Source organism: Hibiscus syriacus, unplaced genomic scaffold (assembly GCF_006381635.1).
Source record: "Hibiscus syriacus cultivar Baekdansim isolate YM2019G1 unplaced genomic scaffold, ASM638163v2 tig00110129_pilon, whole genome shotgun sequence".
NCBI lineage: Eukaryota > Viridiplantae > Streptophyta > Magnoliopsida > Malvales > Malvaceae > Hibiscus > Hibiscus syriacus.
In genome coordinates, this window is record NW_024062602.1 from 48,620 (window position 1) to 69,490 (window position 20,871).

Below are 20,871 nucleotides of genomic sequence, written 5' to 3' on the forward strand. Positions count from 1 at the left end.
AATTCGGTCAAAAAAAAGGAAATTGTAGAACTTTGTGTTCTGACGAGATTTGAATAGGGATTTGATTTTAAATATATTATAAGGTTGATTGAAAGTTGATTTCATGCTTGAATCGAATCAAAATCGAGTAAAATCATGAAAAACCTAGTTTTGTAACTTTAAACCATTTGGCCTTGGTCTTAAAGGATGAAAAAATTATTGAAAAATTATATAAGGTCTGGAAATGATGTAGAAAGTATTCTACAATTCTTAAAAAAATTCAGGGACCATTTGTAATTTTTGAACAGTTGGGGGACCAATTTGATAATTTTGGAAAAAGTTGAAAATGGTTGTATAATTGTTTAAAAGTTGATGTACTACACTGGAAAATTTTGTTTTAGAATTGAAATGAGTATTAGATGTGAAATATGATTATTTTGGAAGTTTGAAAAGATTGGTGATTTAAGTATAACATTCACATAGTTGGGGTACTTAAATGTAATTATGCCTTTTAAAAGCATTTGAATGGTAATAATTTCAATGCTGGAATTTTTGGTATTAAGAATCTAAGTGATAAAATGGTGAAGGAACATTTTGAGTAAATTGGAAAAGTTGGTTCCAATGTTAAAAGGAATTATTAAATGTTAAGTATTTTGATAGAAAATTAGTTTCAAGTATATTATGGAGTTATTTTGGGATATGTTTATGTTGGTAAAATACTAACATATGTATCATTATGAATTTATGATTTATACATATTGTGATTGATTTGTGATTGAAGCAAGTCAAGTATAACAAAAGGTTTATTGTGGAACATAGTGAGACACATATTTTGGATTATATAAAGTGTCAAGGTGAGTGCAATACATGCATGAAATTATACATGGATGTTTTATACATCATCAAGAAGACTTGCGATAAGTCGACCTTGTTTATATCAGCATGATATTATGTCATTTTTATAACTTCGATATGACATTGATATGTCATAGTGTGAAATTATAATGCATTGATCATGAATAATGTGATATTTTACCATGAATATTATTTCGTGTATGAACTGCCCAATGTTAAATGATATTGATATACTTTGCCATAAATATATCAAATAAAAATAAACTACATGCCCAAGTATGTTATTGAGGATCAGTGGTATTAATGGCATGCCATAGAGTCTAGCAGCTGCATATTAGGTAGCACTAGAGTGTCTAGTGAAGGCACATAGTGCAGGCGTCAAAGTGTCTAGTGAAGACACGGTACAAAACACTATGGTGTACAAGGTGGGTAAAACCCGACCTTAGCACTACGGTGCAATATTAGGTGAGCAAAGCTCGACCTCAGCACTTCGGTGCAATATTTGACTCATATACAGGGTTCCTCATACAATTATCCTTTGGGTTATGGTTTATTGGTTAATAAATGGTAACCATGCAAATAAGATTACAAGCTTATGGGATAAATGGTAAGTATATTGGTAAAAATAAGCTTATTAGCTTATGGGATAAATGGAAAGCATATTGGTAAAAATAAGCTTACAAGCTTATGGGATAAATTTCAAGCATATTGGTAAAAAAAAAAGCTTACGAGCTTATGGGATAAATGGTAAATATTTTGGTAAGAAATTTTGTATTATTTTGATCATGGTAAAATATTGGACATGCATGTAACATGATCTTATGGCATTTATTTTTTACATTGAAATTCATGCATGAGTTGTATTGCATTGTTTATTATTTTAATTGCCTCATTAAGTATATACTTAGCGTGTGATAATTTTCACGCGTAGGTAAAAACTCAAGAATAGAGTAAAGAGTACAAGGCACTCTGAGCATCCAGAAATACACTATAATATCAGTAAGACATCCTATGATGAAATTTTGACATAGATAGTGGCATGTAATTATTAATGATCAATTTGATTTGTTGAATAAATTTGGAAACAAAATGGTAATTTTATTAGTTTTATATATATTGCTGAAATCACTGTAGCAGTACTATAGCAGTGCATCGATACACATTTTAAATTCGATGTTTTTGTTCATCGGTACACTGTTGACATACTGTAACAGTGCATCGATACATTGTTCACGATACTGTTAACTGTTCACTATTTATAAAAAAATCTTTTACCTTAAATTTGTTATAATGAAAAATAATTCATATGTTATTTTTATAATATCATTTACCATTTTAAGAAAATAAATTTTAAATTACTTTTAAATTGGCAATGGTTTTAGAAATTCAGGTGACATCTATAATCTGTATAGGTATAATTATAAGGATTATGAGTGTTACAATTATTGGCATCATAGCTACAGGTTTAGTTGATTCTAGGACTAAAGCGAGGTTGTTTTGAGTTAAAAAGTGTATACATGCCACTAGGATGTCAAAAGTTACTGATAGTTGTATATATACTGTGATGATGCTTATTGGGAGTAAAGTTACTTTTTACTAATGTATGATGATTCTGAGTATGTTCTGATGTCAGAAATTAAAGTCAAAGGTTAGAAAGTTGATAATGTTGAAAAGAAAGTCGAGATTGATATCGACCCAAAAGAATCTTACATGACTTTAGTATCACGCCTTAGAAGGGTGAGTGATGTTAGGGATTTTCCTCCATTTTGTGAAAGAAATGCTCCAGCTTTCAATGAAGTTTATAAATTGGAAGAATCGATTAAAAAGTTTGAATTACTTAGAATAAAAGTCGAAACGGATGAGGATCCCAAGGAGATTTCTAAATCTAGTGATGATCTTGAGGTTTCTCCAGGTAAGCTTAAATAAGTGAGAAATATTTAAGCTAAGCATTAAATTGTTTAAAGCATTGTTAATTTGAGTAAGAGGAAATAAATAAGCGGTAATAATTTGTCCGCTAAAAGTTTATAGAAAGCTAAGTTATTAGTGAATAAAATTATTATAAGTTTGATGAGGAATAGATATCAAGTCCATAAAACTTGATAGAGTTACCTTGCGAAGGTAAATTTACGAAAATGGATTGTATAACATTACATGCTACAATGAATTATTGTTTAGATTGAGATGGATTCTCAAGAACTTGAAAAGTGTCAAGTTCATAATGTTAAGAAAAAGAGTAAATTTGATTACTAGTGTGATTTTAGCATTAACTACTATGAAGTTATTGCTACAAATTGTCAAATTTTCTCATTGAACGATGTGGATATTTAGACTATCATTTGAGATAGAAAATGTTTCAACCATTCAAAAATATTATCTTTGGATCTGGAAAAAAATTATATAGATTTCCTTAATAATGAAATAAGGAATTCCAAAGTAGAAATATTCAATTCTACTTGATATTAACTGATATTATAGTGGGAAAACCTATGGGTCATGATGCAAGTGTTAATCGGATAAATAGTAATGTCTGATAAAGATTCAGGTGTTTATGTTCCTGATGAATCTTATGGGATTATCATTAATGAATTTTAGATCATTTTGATCATGAGTTGGTTGTCACTGGATTAAGGTTGGGCTAATAATCGCATGAAGTGATTAATTTAGAAAAATGCGAAGAAATTAAAAATTTTAATGATTGATGAAAAAGTGAAATCATCAATAAGTGATATCAACAATGGTTGCGATTAAGATGATGTAAAAAGGATGAATAGCTTTTGTAGCTAAGGTGATAAATACTCAAGTATCTGAAGTAAGATCATATGATATTTCCATAACTTGGGAATTTTCATGTCTTTTTAGATTTATTATTTGGGTTACCTCCAGATTGAGAGGTGGAATTCAATATTAATGGTTATCAAGACATTGATCCTGTATCTATGGGTTCGTATTGAATGGTTGTGATTGAGTTAAGAGAATAAATAACCAATTGCAAGAGCTGCTAAATCAAGGATTCTTTAGACCGAGTATTTCACCTTGGGGTGAACTGGTGTTGTTTATGAAAAAAATGGATCTATGCGATTATGTATAGATTATCGACAATTAAACAAAGTAACTATCAAGAACAAATATCCTATTTTGAAGATTGATGACTTGTTAGATCAGCTTAAAAGGAGCATCAATTTTCTCTAAAATCAATCTTTGAATGGGATATCATCAGTTAAATATTAAAGAGGAAGATGTTCCAAAGATAGTTTTCAGAAAATGGTATTAACACTACGAGTTTGTAGTAATGCCGTTTGGTTTGACAAATACTCAGGCAACATTCATGCATTTGATGAATCGAGTATTTCAACCTTACTTAGATTAGTTTGTGGTGATCTTTATTGATGACATTATGATATACTCGAATAAAAAGATAGAGCATGATGCTTATCTTCATATTGTACTTGAAATACTTAAGGATAAAAAGCTATTTGCTAAACTGTCAAAGTGTGAGTTTTGGCTATTAGAAGTTGATTATCTTGGTTATGTTGTCTCAGCATATGGCATAAGAGCTAAAAATATATATTATAAAAATAAAAAAAGGAAAATAAAAGAAGAAAAAGGAAAAGAAAAGAAAAAAAAGAAAAAGAAAAAGAAGAAAAAACAGAAAAAAATTAGGGATGATTAAAAAAAATATTTCACTTGTGAAAAAAATACGAGACTAAAGACTTTGAAGTCAAGTCTGATGAATGTCTATTTTATCAAAAAAAAATACGAGACTAAAGACTTTGAAGTCAAGTCTGATGAATGTCTATTTTATCGAGGAAGAATTTGTATTCCTCATGATGATGAGTTGAAGAAAGATATTCTTTATCAGGCAAATTATAGTCCACTGACTATACATCCAGGTGAAAAAAATGTATCAGGATGTAAAAAGTCATTTTGGTGGCCAGATATGAAAAGAAATATTACTGAGTTTGTTGCTACATGTTTGACATGTCAACAAGTAAAAGCTAAGAATCAAGTGCTTTGGGATTGTTGTAACTGCTTTCTATTCCAGAGTGGAAGTGGTATAGAGTCACTATGGATTTTGTTACTGGACTACCTTTGACATCAAATAAAAAGGATTCCATTTGGGTGATAGTGACTGGTTAATTAAATCGGCACATTTCATTTTGTTGCGAATATGCTATGCATTGGATAAATATACAGAGTTTTATATTAAAGAGATAGTTCAACTAAATGTAATGTTAGTATCTATCATATCAGACATGGATCCAAGGTTCTCTTTAAGATTTTGGAAATCTTTTTATAAAGCTTTGGGTACTCGATTGAATTTCAGTACGATCTTTCATCCATAGACGGATGGTAAATTAGAAAGTACTATCCAATATTAAAAGATATGTTGAGTGCATGTGTGATTGATTCCAAGGAATCATGGGAAAAGAAAAGTATTTGATTTTTGTAAAATTTTCCTACAATAACAGTTATCAATTAAGTAACAAGATGGCTCAGTATGAAACTTTATATGGGAGAAAATGTCAAACACCATTAAATTGGTTCGAGTTAAAAGATTGAAATTTGGTTGGCTAGATTTATTGAAATAGGTTGAGGATAAAGTAAAGATAATTCAAGAAAATCTTAAGATGGCATTTGATCGACAAAAGTCTTATGCAAGTTTGAAGCGAAAAGAGATTGAATTTCATGAAGGTGATAAAGTTTTTCTTAAAAGTATCGCATTGGAAAACTAAATTTTATGTTTAGAGTGAAAAGGAAAACTAACTCTAAGATTCATTAGACCTTATGAGATATTAAAAAGAGTTAGACTGATGGCTTACCAGTTAGCATTAATTTTGGAGGTTATTGAGATCCAGAGTTGAACAAAGTGCATAATGTTTTTTCATGTGCCGATGCTTAGAAAGTATCGATCAGATCCTTCACATGTCATTGCATCAGAGGAAATTGAGATCCGACCAGATTTGACTTATGAAGAAGAATCAATTTGGATCTTAGCTTGAGAAATCAAAGAACTGAGTAACAAGACGATTCCTCTAGTCAAAGTGATTTAGAAAAATCATAATGCCGAGTATGTTACATGTGAAAGAGAGAATGATATGAAGAAATAATATCCATACCTTTTCATATCAGGTACGTCTTAAAATTCGAGGACAAATTTTTTTAGGAGGGGATAATTGTAATACCCCAAAAATTTAAATAATTACCAAAATGTAAATTTTGAAACTTTGATGGTCAAATTAGAAAATTTGGAAAAGTTTAAGGAATTAAGTCGTAATTTTCCCAAAAAGAATTTTATTCCATAAATGGATTTATTTAGTGACGCAATTATAAATGTGGTAAAGTTTGGTGACCAATGTATAAACTTTGAAAATTTTAGGGACCAAAATGTAATTTAAAAATTAAAAATGGGTCACGAAAATAAGAAAATAAAAATATTATTTTAACATTTTAAAATGTTGGAAAATAATATTTAATGGTTTAATTCCATGTTTAATTTGGAACGTTGGATTAAGGTGACTGAATTGTAATTTTTGGAGATTCCAAGGGAAAAACGCTAAAGTAGAAAATTATTTGTTCATGTTTGACTACTGAAAGATGATAAGGCTGATATTTCTCTGATTTGGAAGATGATAAGGATAAATATCTAGGTTTTATGGTAACTTTGAAGTTTCATTAAGGGTATATTGGTATTTTCCAAGTTAATGAATTAAATATTATTTTAAAGGATGATATGCATGATATCAATAAAAAATATCATGCCAAGATGTTCATCTTCTCCAGCAAAGGATGTGAGATAGCTTGGAGGTAAGGAAAAATATTTTATTTTCAAATTTTGAGTTAATTCCTTTGGAATTTGGGTTATGCAGTGAAATAGGAAAGCGATCTACGAGAAAAAAGCTATCAATTAGTACCAATATTTCTTTCTAATCTTGATGGATTTCAAAGATCCCAAATCTAAGTGTTTATATTCATTAAAGGGTTCATGAAATTGATAATGAATCTTGATGTTTTTGAGGTTGTAGATTCATTGTCAAGCTTGATTCATGGTTATAACATGTTCAATCATCCTTTAAATAATTCTTTAAAAGTCGGTCAAAAGAGGAAATTGTAGAACTTTTTGTTATGATGAGAGTTTATTAGGGATTTGATTTTAAAGATATTATAAGGTTGATTGAAAGTTGATTTCATGCTTGAATCGAATCAAAATCGAGCAAAATCATGAAAAACTAGTTTTGTAACTTTAAACCAAGTTTTGTAACTTTAAAACATTAGGCCTTGGTCTTAAAGGATGAGAAAAATTATGAAAAATTATATAAGGTCTATAAATGATGTAGAAAGTATTCTACAAGCCTTAAAAAATTTAGGGACCATTTGTAATATTTAAAAAGTTAAGGGACCAATTCGATAATTTTGGAAAAGTTAAAAATGATTGTATAATTGTTTAATAGTTGATGTACTACACTGGAAAATGTTGTTTTGGAATTGAAATGAGTGTTAGATGTGAAATATGACTATTTTGGAAGTTTGAAAGGATTGGTGATTTAAGTACACCATTTGCATAGTTGGGGTACTTAAATGTAATTATGCCTTTGTAAAAGAATTTAAATGATAATACTTTCAATGCTGGAATTTTTGGTATTAAGAATCTAAGTGATAAAATGGTGAAGCACCATTTTGAGTAAATTGGAAAAGTTGGTTCCAATGTTAAAAGGAATTATTAAGTGTTAAGTATTTTGATAGAAAATGAGTTTCAAGTATATTATGGAGTTATTTTGGGATATGTTTATATTGGTAAAATACTAACATATTTATCATTATAAATTTGTGATTTATACAAATTGTGATTGATTTGTGATTGAAGCAAGTCAAGTATAAAAAGAGTTTATTGTGGAACATAGTGAGACACATATTTTGGATTATGTAAAGTGTCAAGGTGAGTGCAATACATGCATGAAATTATACATGGATGTTTTATACATCATCAGGAAGACTTGCGATAAGTCGACCTTGTTTATATTAGCATGATATTATGTCATTTTTATAACTTCGATATGACATTGATATGTCATAGTGTGAAATTATAATGCATTGATCATGAATAATGTGATATTTTACCATGAATATTATTTCATGTATGAACTGGCCAATGTTAAATGATATTGATATGCTTTGCCATGAATGAATCAAATAAAAATAAACGACATGCCCAAATATGTTATTGAGGATCAGTGGTATTAATGGCATGCCATAGAGTCTAACAGCTGCATACTAGGTAGCACTAGAGTGTATAGAGAAGGCACATAGTGTAGGCCTCAAAGTGTCTAGTGAAGACACGATACAAAACACTACGGTGTACAAGGTGGGTAAAACCTGACCTCAGAACTACGGTGCATTATTAGGTGAGCAAAGCTTGACCTCAACACTTTGGTGCAATATTTGACTCCTATACTGGGTTCCTCAAACAATTATACTTTGGGTTATGGTTTATTGGTTAATAAATGGTAACCATGCAAATAAACTTACGAGTTTATGGGATAAATGTTAAGTATATTGGTAAAAATAAGCTTACTAGCTTATGGGATAAATGGCAAGTATATTGGTAAAAATAAGCTTACGAGCTTATGGGATAAATTGCAATCATACTGGTAAAAATAAGCTTACGAGCTTATGGGATAAATGGAAAATAAATTAGTAAGAAATTTTGTATTATTTTGATCATGGTAAAATATTGGACATGCATGTAACATGATCTTATGGCATTTTTTTTACATTGAAATTCATGCATGAGTTGTATTGCACTGTTTATTGTTTTAATTGCCTCACTAAGTATATACATAGCGTGTGATGATTTTCACACATAGGTAAAAAACCAAGAATAGAGTAAAGAGTACAAGGCACTCAGAGCATCTAGGAATACACTATAATATCAGTAAGACATCCCATGATGGAATTTTGACTTAGATAGTGGCATGTAATTATTAATGTTCAATTTGATTTGTTGAACAAATTTTGAAACAAAATGGTAATTTTACGAGTTTTATATATATTACTGAAATTACTGTAGCGGTGCATAGATACACATTTTAAATTCGATGTTTTTGTGCATCGACACACTGTTCACGTTATGGTAATAGTGCATCGGTACACTGGTCACTGTTCACGGTACTATTAATTGTTCACTATTCATAAAAAAATATTTTACCTTAAATTTGTTATAATGAAACATAATGCATATGGTATTTTTATAATATCATTTACGATTTTATGAAAATGAATTTTAAATTACTTTTAAATTGGGAATGGTTTTAGAAATTTAGGTGACATCTATAATCTGTATAGGTATAAGTATATGGATTATGGGTGTTACACTTCCATCCTCTAAAGGTCAAATGATAATTTGTGAGGAGGTAGGGAAAGCAAAAAAAGAAAAAGATGAGAAGGAGGCGAAAGCAAAAGAGGTCACTAGTTACAAAAGCTAACAGAATAATAACCCATGGGAGGTGAGTGAACCTAAATGTGAGAAGAAAAGAGTGACTCAAAATCTATGTGTGAGCACAAAAGAATTGAGAGAGAACATTCTTTACAAATAGCCTTGCATCCTTGTTAGCTTTAGGGAATCAATTGTTTCAATTTCTAACATTAACAAGGATTTGCCTAGTGTGTTTTCATCTTTGTTATAGGATTTTCGAGAAGTGTTAGGTGATCCACCTGACGGATTACCACTGGAAATAGGAAAACAACACCAAACCAATCTAATTCAAGGTTCCATCATACCTCGTCATACATACAATCTCGAAGAAACCAAAGAGTTAGTTTTGTTACAAAAAGGCTACATCCAGGAAAGCCTTATCCGTGACACCATCTTAATGACGAAACATGACTTGAATATCTCCGCATGCTTTATAGTTAGTGCACAGGGAATTCATGTAAATGATAAAAAGTAAAAGAAACAAGAGACTATCCACACCGTCTTCCATTGCCAAGAGTATCGAATAGTGCTAGGTGACCCTCCTGACGGGTTACCACCTGAAAGCACTAATCACTATGACATATCAATGAAGAGTCACGATTTACGAGACTCCAAAGACCAATATAAACAAAGCATATTAGACGATACACTACCATGAAGGTATACTCTTAAGCATACTACTATTTCGATAATTGAACATATCAAAGATGTATATCACTATAACTCATATATTTATGATATTTCTACCCATACTTTTAAAAGTTCTTTTAATGAGCTTTATCTTGTATATGAGTTTCCTTGCCAACTAAACATGTTATACAGTCCACAAATCTCCTTCTGATAATTCTTAATTCGTGAACAACACTTAGGAGACTTAAGGGATTACTTTAACATGGTTTTTAAACACTCATTCTCTCCATACACGAATAATACCATGGAGAAATTATCTGAAGCAATCATACAAAAAGGCAAAAGTGGTCAACACCGTGTTGAATTTCAACCTAAACATCATATTACAAGACTTGTATGCAAAAGAGGATTTCAAGACTACAAGAAATCAGTTCCTACAAAGAAGAAACCTCGACTAACATGCATAATGACACATAACATTGATCCTGGTAAATGTTTCACAAGTTTTACTTTCAACACAACTAATTCTCTTTCTCTTGGATTTTCAAATTCGAGAACGAATCCTTTTGAGGAGTGGGGGAATGATACATGCACCAGATTCCATAATACATGCTTTTTTGGACTAATGTTTCTACTCGAACCTATTAGAAGAACAAAGTCTCGAAGATTCAAAGCATATCCATTCGGTAAGCATAATGTGAATGAATCATTAAACTATTCTAATGTTGCTCCATTTAATGTTTTATATTCGAGGTTGAATCTTTTTCAAGAAAGGGAGGATGATACATGCATCACAAGGCTTACATCGAAGGAAGAAGTAATAACTCTTCCAAATGATCCACTTGTCCAGAGCTTTGGAAAAGAAGATCAGAACAACAGCAGACTTGCGACGAATTTTTGAATGATATCCTGATCTTATTTGGTCAACATGTCTTTTGTAGATACAAAATTCTACCTCTTATATTTCCAACGGTTCTTTAATCGCATAAATACGATATTGGGAACTCAGGATACGTTCATTTTAGTGAAGACAGTGCATGCAGAAATTCCTATACGAGATTAATACGTGATTTTGTAAATATTACGAATTTTCAATAGTTATATTGATTATTTGTAATATAATTTAATATAGGATGATTCATTATATTTTAGGATTAGATTTATTATTTTATTAGGAATTAAGGTTGGGTTAAAATATTATTTTTAGTTATTATTATTTTATTAGGAATTGAAGTTAAGACATGTTTAGTTTTTTATTATTTTATTCATTAGTTATTTAGGACCTTTAGAACTCAGCACCTATATAGAGGAGTCTTCATTCAACTTTTTAAATCAGGTTTTTTTGATTAATAATACAAAGAGAGTTCGTTTTTGCAAGTGTTGATTGCCTTGTGCCTTCGAAGCTTCATCTTCTGGAGTTCTTTCAAGTTCTTGTTTGGGAGATTAATCTTCACACTCCAATTTTCCTTTTCATTGCGACTAGGAGGGTTGGTTAGATCCATATTATCATGTTTTCCTTTTCATTGAAATTAGAAAGGCTCGATAGGACACTTATCCATCTATTTTCCACAAATCCATCCTCACCATCATCATCTTTACCGTTCACCTTCATAAGGGAGATCTTTTGATTTCTTGGTTATCATACTTTATTTTCAATTTCTTTATCTTTTGTTTATCTTGTTCTAATCTTATTTCTTACCTTGTTTCCAGCACCTAAAAGAATTCCTAAGAACCCTACTTGCTGCCGCCACATTCCCCTATTAATTCCCCATTGTTCTTCATCGAGTCTAGAGCTTTCTAGGTTTTATTCTTCAAAAAGAGCAACTTTCATTAACCCGCCACCACTTCGCTATCATTTTTTTACCTAGTATAGTAAAATTAGAGGATCAAATATTACATAATCCTAATTCACCCACTCTCTTCAGTTTATACTTTTTTTCTAAGAAATTAGGGGCCAAGCTCTTTTATAAATTTTCCTTGTCCACCAAAATCGATGCATAATCCTATTAATCTCATTTAAAAGATGTTTTGGTAACAAATAACATCACATGGAATACTAGGGCACGGCTTAGGCCTCAACTTTAAGAAACACCTCTCAACCACTCTAAGATAATAGCCGTTATTTCCATTCGGTTAGTCCTGTCAAGACTTTGTCTTGTAAATATTCAAATGTTTGTGTTTTTTTACCAATATGAAGTGGTAACCCTAAATAACATCCAAGAAATTCTACTTCTTGTATACCAAAGATGTTTGATAGTAGATTTCAATATTATGAAATTATATTTGGATTGAAATAAATGACAGACTTTAATAAGTTAATCATTTTCTCAGAAGAAGAAAAATAGAGATTTAGAATCCCTTTGAAGTTATTAGCTTCAGAAGTTGAGATTGTAAGAAAAACTAGACTATCATATGAAAATAAAAGATGGGATACAAAGGGGGAAATCTGGGAGGCTAGTATGACCTTATAGTTCCATGACATTGAGCTTTGTGGAATAACACTGATAAACCTTGCGTCACAAAATGAAATAGAAAGAGAGACGAGAGGTCACCCTATTGTAGTCCTCTACTAGGAATAAATTCTCTTGTCAAGGAACCATTAACACGAGCTACAAAAGAGACAGTGGTAACACACGTCATAATTAATTTAACAAAACTACTATCGAATCAAAGTTTTAACATGGCACTCTGTGGGAATTACCACTCAACTATATCATATGCCTTCTCAATGTCAAGCTTAAGAGCAGTTCCCTTATTAATTATATTCTTTGATGAATTCAAGCAATGTAATAGCTCATGTGCAACCGATATATTGTCAAAACTTTTCCTTCTGGACGGCAAAACATCACAATTATAACTAATACAATATGCCATCTATGGTGTCAAATAGTTTACCAGTACTATGGACAAAATTTTATAAAAAAACAATACATAAATTAATAGGACGTATGTAGTTCATGTACCAGCCCTCATTTCCCTTAGGAATAAACACTAGGATAGTCTTGTTTACCATAGACATTTTCTTACGACAATTAAGTAAGTCTAAACAAAGGTTTACGTCATCAACAACCACGAGTACCTAATGTTTCCTGAAGAAACTAGCAAGCAAACCATCAATTCCTAGTGCTTTTATTGGATTAATATCTGAAAAAGAAACCATCTCCTGAGTCATTATGAAGGGCGTAGTTAGTTATACTTTCATTGTGGGCGTGATCGCAGTGTCAATAGCCTTTAGAATATCTAGACTTAGAGTAACATTAGATGTTGTAAACAATTCCGTAAAGTAGGTAATCACAATATTAGGGATTTCATCACTCTTCTCGGTCTAGTACTCATTTGCATCAATGATGTGACCATGCCCTAGGATCAAACTTCATCAAAACATGATCACACCGTGGACGTTCTACCTTACTAATTCTAAGGGAGTTTTACCTTATTTTATTAGTATCTACTTATTTATGCATTACATGTCATGTGAATATGCTTGACTTATTTTAGATTATGCTTGAGTATTATATGTTGTCATTTATATGTATAACATACGATATTCATGCATGACTTATTCATTCACATATTTACTTAGATAAATTCATGCATATGTATCTTATACTTAGCTCATATAATACTTATGACATGTTTTGCATTTAATCCTAGATCATTTGCATTCATAACCTTCACGTTAGCATGCATTCATCATTTTTATAGCTCAATACCTATCTAAATACTTTTTATTATGCTTTTCATAGGTATATTGGAGACTAAGCCAACTTGTGGCACCTCATGGATTGAAAATACAATCTTTGGTAGCTCATGTTAGCTCATAAAGGTGACATGCTAGCTCACTTAGCTCAAGGGAGCTTAATGGAGCTCAAACTTAACTTAATGAGCTGAAGGAGAGTTGGAATTAGCTGAAAGATAGTTGGAAATACAAAAGGATTTGAACACATTCAAATTGCACAATGTGAACACATTAAATCCAAGAGATAATTCACGTCAACCAAATTTTTCTCCATTTTTGAGCTGGTTCCAAACATATCTGGGTGATGATGTCTTCTTTACTTTTATTCCCATATCTCTTATATATCCAAATCACTTTGAATTACATCAATATGACATTGGGAGATTGAGATATGTCCAAATTACTAAAGATAGTGCATGCTTTAAATTCATACGAGATTTGCATTAAATCAGGCTAATGTGAACACACTAAGTGGCAGCAACCAAGTGAAGAAAACCATTCAGCATGTTTATGACAATGAATCAATTTAATTCAAAGATCCATTCATGAATGGTGCTTGTGCATCCAAGTACACTCATCCAAGGCAACCAAGAGTCTTATTCTCAATCAAGAAGGATGATTTGCATTAAATCAGGCTAATGTGAACACACTAAGTGGCAGCAACCAAGTGAAGAAAATCATTCATCTTGTTTATGACAATGAATCCATTTAATTCAAAGATCCATTCATGAATGGTGCTTGTGCATCCAAGTACACTCATCCTAGGCAACCAAGAGTCTTATTCTCAATCAAGAAGGATGAATTCATTTAATCCATGTACATTAATCCAAGCAAATTCATTCAAGTATCCAAATGGTTTGGTACACACAAGGGGAGATGAATTTCAGCCAAGATAAATTCATGAACATTCATCTAAGAAGACAAACCATCACGTTCACACTTGGTGCATTCATTCCATAGGGGGTCGAACCTATATGGATACATTCCTCCAAATTCATGCAAGGAAATGAACCAACATGCTCAGCAATGGATGATGAATTCAACTATGAAGATACATTCACTTAAATGGATGAATATTTATTTATTTTAATTAGTTCATGAACTTGCATAGGGGTCGTTCATTGTATCTACTTAATGAGTGAACATTCATCCATGAATGTTAACTCATTAAAGTCTTGTATTCACATGCATCCTTAGGCTTATAAATAGCCTTAGCATTTCATTTGTAAAAAGATACAAATTGATTTATAAAGTATTTGTGAGAGTTTTTCTCTTTAATTCTTAAGTGAACTTTATCGACTTACCAAGTTTATTCTTCTGGCGTCAGCTTCATCTATTTCCACCTTGATAATTATGGTTCTTTTGGTTTAATATACCTAATGGGTCAAAGTCCTTAAACACCACCCCTCAAGTTTCTATAAGGTCTACTATTAAGCTTTAATATAGATTAGTTTGATTCCTTTGTTATTTGAGATACTACCTTCATTCTTGACTACCATTTCCATTATTCTTTTTCCATCACTATACCACCATTCCACCATACAAATACTTTTCTAAATCCTTACAAACATACCATCACCATGATCTATTCCGCTACCATTTTTATCATTCTATTTCATATATTTCCATCTAACCAATATATTTTGAGTTTTCTTGCTTGTACATGATCCTTGTTGCCTTCCTAGATCAAAATAATCAAAGGGGCAACCTTGACTTCACCATCATCTCAAGTGAAGCTAGGGCGACCTATGACAATCTAATAATCCTTCAATTTGATTCTTCTTTTGGTGTTGGGTTAATCGAGCTTGAAATAATTTCGTATTACAATTGCCAAAAGTCAACAAATTAACTCGTGAACGTTGAGCCCAATGTATTTACTCTGCATCGAGTGATGAGTGCAATTACTACTTAACCGTAACCATTCGGTTCAAATACACGTGTAATTTATTTTTAGGTAATACATCATTTATAGTTCTCTTTAACTTTGAAATTTTATTCTTTTTAGAATCCGAACAATTATATTGTAATGTCTCAAAGTCTGAGTCAGTGGTTCGTGTCGTTTGTTGGGTGATTTCTGATAAAAATAATATTTTTTGTTTCTGAAATATTATTAAGTGTTTAAATATTTTTTTGAAATATTAAATATTATTTTAATAATAATAAAATAAATTTTTATTAAGTGACTAAATTGGATAAATTGAAAATGTTGATTTTAGTGACTAAAATGTAAAAGGATCACTAATCAAAATCTATGAAGATAGATTTACCAAGGCTTGTGTGGTTGAATTTTCTCTCCAACTATAACCTTAAATTTCATCTATTTTTTTCCAATTTCCTAGCTAGATTCATTCTTATTTTTATTCCTAATTTTTATTAATCGTTTTTTTCATTCTCTCATCCAAACACTATTGTAATTCTCTCCAAAATTATTCTTCCATGGTATAAACTCTTCTTCATTTTATATTCATTTTTTTGTTGATTCTCACTCCTTTTATCTTGATTTTTTCTCTTAAATCAAGATTGATTCATTTATTTTTTCTTTTTGCCGTTTTCTCTTTTATTTCTTGGTGCAACAATTGTTCATCTTCTTTTTCCATCAAGATAATTCTCTTTTCCTTGGTTCCTTTTGTGCTTCTACGATTAATAATCAATGTTTTGATGATTTTATTAACAAATTCTTTTAAAGAGGAGTTTGTAAAATAAACTTGATTTTCAGAGGTATTTAATATGATATTTTTCTTGATCACTTTTTCAAGGTTTTATTGTGTTCATTTATATTTTTATGATGGTATTATTATCATACCAATTTATTTTTTCAATTGCATTTGATTTCGATAAGGAATTCTTCAAAAACAAGTTTGATTTTGATGTTTTCCTGAAATTGGGGAATTAATGTTAATTGATGTCAATTGTAAGTAAGGTTTTAGTTGAGTTTGGTTGTTGATATTAGTTGTTATTTATCAACTCTTATTGAGAAGAATTATTTTCGATTGGATTGGAGGCTTGGAGAGTCATTTTGGTAAGGTTTTTAGTAATTTCGGTCTTTTAGCTATGTTTTGGAAACATAAAATTTTTCTCTATTTTAGATATGTTGTTTATATGTTCGTTTACTTTCCAAGGTTTTTAATGTGTTAATAATTGAGTAAAATTGGTGCATTATGTTTTGGTGATCAGTTGCTAAGTGTTTTAAAGCAATTTCGATTAATGAACTGCAAAGGTAAGTGGCTTTAATTCTTAAAGAATGAATATATTCAAGGGTGAAAAGAGGTTTAGTTTAGAGTAATTCTCTTAGCTTGACCTATAGTATAAGATAACTTATGTTAATGCACATAATCGAAATGAAATGTGATATGAAATGTGAATATTGACTTGTGTGTTGCAAGTGATGCATAGTGGTTTTGAAAGTGTATTTTGCAAAACGTATATATATATGAATGTGTTCAGGATGAGTGGAACAAATTCACTATCCATGAATGAGTGAGCAACTTGTTATCTGTATAAGGTTGATCATGAAAACCACTTCCGATAAGTGTTTTAAAGTGTATTTTGAAAGTGTATATGTGTATAATCTATGCATCATTTGATAACCACTCTTGTGTACTTGGATTAAATGATTATTTTTTCTTAATGGGACCTTTGAATATAAAAAGCATGCCTACAAAAGAGTACTTTATGGTTTTATATATGTGTGTGAACAAAAGGTTATATTGGGTAAGGTTGGTGCATTGAGCAACGGGGTAAGGTTGGTTCATTGAGCTTGGCTCCAAAAGTTGTGGGTTTGGATGTAAGTGAGTATACAAATAAGAGGGAGTTGTATGGAGTATGTTAATCCAATAAGTGAGTTGTGTTTTGAACGAAATGCCATTGATCTTAAATGAAAACTATGTATGTAACATTGCCAAAAAGGTAATTGTTCATGTGTGCATGTGATTTGCTGCAAGGTATATGATGATGAGAAGTATGTGTATATTCTGGATTTTATGTACATTTATGGTGCATTAGGTGAATATGAAAGCATGACATAATGGCATGATTATTGAGGTAAGAACGAATGAGGAGTGAATCGATATATGAGTTTTCCTTTAGCTTTGAAGTGATCATCACTTAGATGTTAATTATTCAATGGGATTTCAACTCACACTTGTTGTTTAATGTTTTATCAGAAGAGTAGTAACTGAGTCGTAGACAAGGGCAAACATCTGGAGTGGTCGAGCAAGACAATATTAAATAAAGTGTATGCGGTTTGTTTTCATGAAACAACAACGTGGGAGCCATTGAGAACTTAGATGAACTTTGAATGGTTAAACTTGTAATAAATATGGCATGTTAATTGGACTTTAGATCTGTAATGAAGAATAATGTTGGTTTGATGTTGTTATTGAGGATGTTGAATTCATATGAATGTGTAGTTTGAATGCCATGTTGATCAAATGTTGAATTATACGTTAAAGAAGTGTTTTGTGTGTTTAGACAAGTGATACTAAGTGTACTAAATATGTTAGACTCATAGGATGCATGAAATTACCCAAAATGCATAATTGAACTAAGTGACTTGTGCAAAAGTGAACTTCTATGTAATATTTGATTTTTGATGCTAGATCATTGTATGATGTTATGACTTGTGTTGTAAAGCATGTTACAAGTGTATTCTGACATGTATGATGCAGTATGAATGTGTCCAAGCATGTATCTAGTCTCTAAGACTGATTATGTGAAAGGTTTGTAGCTTATTTATGCATATTTTTTAGAATTCTACAAATTTCTAAGAAAATGATCGATCCCTAAAGGGAAAAAATCAACCCCTTCCCAAAGAGGAGCAATTCCTTGCTCCAAATAATAGATCCCAAACCTAATAGTTTGCAAAGGATCGGTCTCTCGTGAAAAAGGATCGATCCCTTCACCATGTGCTCGATGAAAAATGGTAAAATTACATTCATCAGAAGTCCTAAGTGTCCATAAGTCTTAGTTTAACCCTAAAATTCTTATATAAGTTTAAAATGGTTAAAAAATTGAATTGCTAATTAATATTAGCCTTTAACTTGGAATTCGACGAGACTTGTTTTGTCACACTTTGATATACTAAATTTCATAATAAAATAGTCAATTGAATGTTTAATGTTCTTATGACTTTTGAATTGTTTACATTTTAGTCCTTAGAAAAACATGTTCAATTAGATCTCTGTTTGGTGTCCGATTAATCTGGAAATTTTCATGTCCCTAATAAATGATTAATAATAAAAATTGGTGACCTAAATTAGTTTTTATAAATTAAATTATATGATGATATGAAAAAACTAAATCACCCCTACTTAGTTAATAACGTATATTTTGTGATGCATCAATTGTTAAATGATGTTAACTCGTTATTTGTTATTCTTTGTCAAGTGTTGTATGATGTACGATTTAAATTTAAATGCTTCCTCATAGTATGCATGTTTAGGGTTTTCGTTATGTCCAACAAGTTCATAATCTAATGCAAGTTCAGAAATTCGAATTATTCTTTGTGACCAGGTATGGGGTGTTACATATATTGCAAATTTTTTAATGATTCACCCACTGCTTATAATTTTTCGAAAGAGGAACCATTAGTATATTTCCATGCAATATGGATGCGTGAGACACATGCCTTTTCATGGGACCAACATGGTTCATATAAAAAAGAATCATATCCTTGTACTCGTCTTTGCCCATGGTGAACGAATGTTGTATTCATAACAATGAGGCAGTGGTCAGAATAGTCAAAATACTTAGAAAAAACACAAAAAAGAGGGTGGCCAGATAGATGATAAAAATCAATCTAGTCGTTCGACTATGGTGTTAGTTGTATTATTTCCATAGAACCAAGTAAACCATCTTTTGATTGTATATAATCTACTATCTCATTGTGATCTAGAACAACTTGAAATTCATCCAATTTCACTCTAGGATTTTGTATTCCCCAATTTTCTCAAAATCAATTAATATCTCATTAAAATAGTCCCCTAATAACCAAGGTAATTGGGACAATCCTTTTAGATTATCAATTATGTGTCAAGATACATGCTTAAAATTTGCAATATAATGACCATATATTCCTGTGAAATGGAAATGTTCAATGGCAGTTCGAATTATAACATCAATATGATTCGAAGAGTATGATAAAATCTCAATATCAATTTTATTATTCCAAAGTAGCATAAGTCAAATACAATTATTAATAAGTAACCTTTCATACTTAGCTTATTCCTAATAATGTTGCTTTGATTTTGACTTAATCTTGTTTCGCTTAAAATAATAATACTAATGGATTGATGAACAACAAACCGTTCTAAGGTTTAAATTGTACGAGGTCTACCCAACCTCATCAGTTTCATAATATAAGAGATTCATGGCGTCTAGCGAGGTTGTTTTGCAGCTTCCGCGGATATCTTTTTAGTTTTATAGTTGGCCCAACACTGATACATGCACCACACGCCCTACAGCTAAGGATGATGAATTTACTATACCACTTGGCCCTATCACATGAGGCCAGACCAAACTTCTTAAAGACAAGCTTCATATTGCAGTTCAAGCTTCATCCATGAGTCTAAAAGCAGCAGATATACAATAACTTTTTAAGGGGATCCAGTTGTTATCCAGTCAACATGTCTTCTGGAGATATAATCATCTATCTCTTAGCTTTCCAATGCTTCTTGAATCGCATAAATGAAATATCGAGAACTCAAGATACGTTTATTTTAGTGAAGATAACACATGCAGAAATTCCTATACGAGATTAATACGTGATTTTGTAAATATTACGAATTTTCAATATATATATTGATTATTTGTAATATAATTTAATATAGGATGATGCATTATTTTTAGGATTAGATTTATTATTTTATTAGCAATTAAGGTTGAGTTAAAACATTATTTTTTTAGTTATTATTATTTTATTAGGACTTAGAGTTAAGACATGTTTAGTTTATTATTATTTTTTTCATTAGTTATTTAGGACCTTTAGAACTCACCCCCTATATAAAAGAGGCTTCATTCAACTTTTTAAATCAGTTTTCTTTGATTAATAATACAATGAGAGTTCATTTTTGCAAGTGCTGATTGCCTTGTGCCTTCGAAGCTTCTTCTCCTGGAGTTCTTTCAAGTTCTTGTGAGGGAGATTAATCTTCACACTTTACCTTTTCATTGTGACTAGGAGGGTTGGTTAGAGCCATATTAT